Source organism: Panthera uncia, chromosome F1 (assembly GCF_023721935.1).
Source record: "Panthera uncia isolate 11264 chromosome F1, Puncia_PCG_1.0, whole genome shotgun sequence".
NCBI classification, from domain to species: Eukaryota; Metazoa; Chordata; class Mammalia; order Carnivora; family Felidae; genus Panthera; species Panthera uncia.
The window spans coordinates 52,956,639-52,960,264 of NC_064813.1; the positions used below are offsets into that span (position 1 = coordinate 52,956,639).

General features: G+C 40.8%; 1 non-coding gene across 1 annotated transcript; it reads left to right on the forward strand.

Moving 5' to 3' along the window:
• Window positions 1-1,124: 1,124 nt before the first annotated feature.
• On the forward strand, window positions 1,125-1,226 carry LOC125926091 (U6 spliceosomal RNA). Its single transcript, XR_007459013.1, has one exon. It is a non-coding gene; the product is annotated as a U6 spliceosomal RNA (small nuclear RNA).
• Window positions 1,227-3,626: the final 2,400 nt, after the last annotated feature.

Here is a 3,626-nt window from a genome sequence, read left to right on the forward strand (position 1 = left end):
CCAACAAGAGGAGCTATTGACAAGTAAGACTTTACTTAGCAAATCTCAATATCATTTGGAACCTTAATACAATCTTCCAGATTGACAAAGAGGGCATACAATTCAGACATTTATCTTAACTAAGGCTCCACGTAGAAGATACTATCCTGATCCAAGACAAGGTTCAAAATATAATGCTGCCATCTAGTAGTTTTGCTTGCTTTCTTTCATTGTTATTGAGGCTGAGGAGGAGTCTACCCACATTAAGAAGGGAAAGAGGGTCTTCAACTCATATTTTAGCCTTCTAGCTTTTTGATTCCCTCACTCCTTGATTCTTAAACTCAAAGATATTTCCACAGGGAAATCCTGTGATGAGAACCTTAGATTAACAGCAAGATACCTCTATTTCAGTCCCAGTATTCCCATTATCTGAAAGCCTGTGCATAACTCATGAACCCTCCCTGAGAACCACATCTTTGATCTGTAAAAAGTCGGAATAGGATTGATGCAAAGACCTCTTTCAATTCTAATAGCCAATTATTCTTATTATTTAATGTATTTACAATGATAAAATCATCTGATTGATTTATATTGGTAGCTAGAGAAAGAGCTATAGTACTGTGGTCTATAGGGTTCTAGAAAAACACTACCAAATAGTAACAATGGTTTCTTTGTGTTGTTTCTTTTATGTTGAGAAAGAAACTAACAGCATGTCTCTCTGGTGAGTTTTGGAGATGTTAATATCATGATCCCACTGGAGATGCTGGAGAGTCATTCTTGCTATTTCCCTTTGGAATTCTGTATCTTACTTCAGTTACTTGGATATGGCTTTCTTTGATCTAGTGCCAGGAGGGAAAACACAAAAGAAAACACATCCTTTTTAAGAAATTCAAATCACTTAATCTTATTTCCATTTTCCTTTCCAGGCTGACAAATAAGTTGATTTTCAGCTCTTCCTGAACTTTTAGGTTTTCTAATCCAACCAACTTGCTTATCATCTGGAGTGTTGTAGCCACCACGTTTCTGGTGGGAATGCCAGCTTCCTTTATGGGGTTCAAGGCATTAGACTAAAAGAGACTTCTCAGGAAAAATGCAAAACTAGTGGACTAGGATTTCCTAACTTATGGTTTAAAAAGCAGTTGTATGCACTTCAGCAGCACATATACCAAAATTGGAGGATACAGAGAAGATTAGCATGGCCTCTGTGCAAGGATGATGTACAAATTTGTGAAGCGTGCCAGACTTTTGCCTATGGCCCCACCGCCTTCAACATGCCGGGTCTAGTATGATCTGGAAAGCTAAACACGTTGGGGGCCTGGTTAGTACTTTGATGGAAGGCTACCTGTGAACACCTGGGTGCTGGAGGCTTTAAAAAAAAAAAAAAGTAAAAAGCATTAAAGTAATATTCACAACCTCTGTTACTTATCCACTGCCCTCCATCACAACAAACATGTTAGTTTTGTACACACCCTTCACAGAATGGGGCTGACTGGAGCTCTACAGGACACGGGGATAGCCTCCCAACAGCAAGACATTTCTCCTCTTTATCCCTTTTCTGGACAGAACCAGATGCACACCTAACAGTGGAGCAAAGTCCAGTGAAACTGGGAAGCAATATTCTTTGCCTCATGTTCCTCGAGGACTGCCATGTTAGGGAGCAATGCCAAGGTCTTGTCACATGCCTCTCTGTGTTTTAAAGTCCTTTTTCTTCTCTTTTATGTTATTTATTTATTTTTTATTTATTTTTTATATATGTAAAAGCATGTATTAGAGTTTGAACAACTGAATGATAAAATGCAGTCTTAGGCACAGATGCTGCAGGGAATAGCGTTTGAAATTCTCCAACATACTAAGTTATAATTGGGTTTTAATGCATAAAATGGCTGAGCAATTTAAATGTTTAGCAAAGAAAACAGTCTTGCCTAGAGTTTATGAAGTGGGAAGCCTATTTCTTATAATGATTAACTGTGAGTCATCATTTCAACACAAGCATCCACTGGCATCTGCCCCAGATAAGGGGTGCTGAAGGCTCACAACGATTTACCAAACTAGAGTCTTATGATGATGGATAGTAGCACATTTTTGCCTGTGAAATGAAGACGGTAAGTAACAAACCACGAAGCATGCTGACTTTACAGTCTACCTGCCCCAACTTACTAAATGAAGAATAAGGTTTTAAAAGCATATATCCAGGGCACCTGGGTGCCTCAGTGGGTTAAGCATCTGACTTCGGTTCAGGTCATAATCTCGAGGTCAGTGGGTTCGAGTCCCGCATCAGGCTCTGTGTTGACAGCTCAGATCCTGGAGCCTGCTTCAGGTTCTGTGTCTTGTTCTCTGTGCCTGCCCTCCCCCAACCCCCAACTTCTCTCTCTTAAAAATAATAAAAAAAAAAAACATTAAAAAAAATAAAATATATTCAACATCTGCTTGCATGTGTCCGTGCTTGAAGACAGAGATTGTACTAAGATTAGGCAATCAAAAGCCTACAGAATTTTTCACAGTGGCCTGGAGGTCTATCCTTGATAACTTGATCCATTTGGCTGCTTCTTATAAAAGCCTGACTTTATCATCGTGTCTTGGACCCACACCATGAAAATCACGATAGCAATCATGATAGGCCCTCTTCCCTAACACATGACAAGGTACGCAGAAAGTGTGGGCAAAGTTACCCCTACACGTCAGTTCCAAAAGCTCTGGGCCTAGAGACAAGTCCTTCTTGTGCCGTCTTCCTGCCCAGTAAGGCAAGGTTTGAATGGAGAAATCCTTGGCATGAGCCTCGGAAGAAGAGTATGTGGGAACGAGCTCCACCCCTACTGGTTATAAATCTGAATACTGCTTAGATGTTCCCCTTGAAGAAAGAAAATAGTAAAACATGGGAATTAATACTCATGCTGAGTGTCCAATAGGGTAATGCAAAGACATAGTGTGAGGAGCTTTGCAAATGCAATGTGTTATCATAAGGGAAATGAGGCCTCCAAATTTGCTAGCAACATTTCAGAGACTGGAAGAAGGAACAGATAGCCTGAAAATCAGGGATGGTGGATTCCAAGTTATATTTAATGCAAGACAAATAAGCTGATAAAGAGTGAGACAAGACGAGACAAGTCAGTTTGGTTCCCATTGATGCTGGAAGTATACAGTCAGTAGAGCTAAGCATCTTTGGGTTCAATCCAGTCTCTGCAACCAAATAGCATGTGACCTCAGTGAGGTTGCCTATACTCTAGGAAGCTTCTTATTTTTTAATGTTTATTTATTCATTTTTGAGAGACAGAGAGAGACAGTACACAAGCAGGGAAGGGGCAGAAAGAGAAGGAGACACAGAATCGGAAGCAGGCTCCAGGTGGCAAGCTGTCAGCACAGAGCCCGATGCAAGGCTCGAACCCACCAACTGTAAGATTATGACCTGAGTCGAAATCGGATGCTCAACCGACTGAGCCACACAGGCACCCCTAGGAAGCTTTTTCGATAGAGAAAGACTTAACGTAATAGATCTCCTTGGCACCAGCATCCTACCAAGGACCCTCTGGAAACATAATGATCTTCAGGCCAACACTGAAAGTATAGTCTTATGCAGACGGGTCTCCCATTATCAACTACAAGTCCCAGACTCAAATAGAATCTATTAGCTCTTCTGTGGCAAGTCTTTC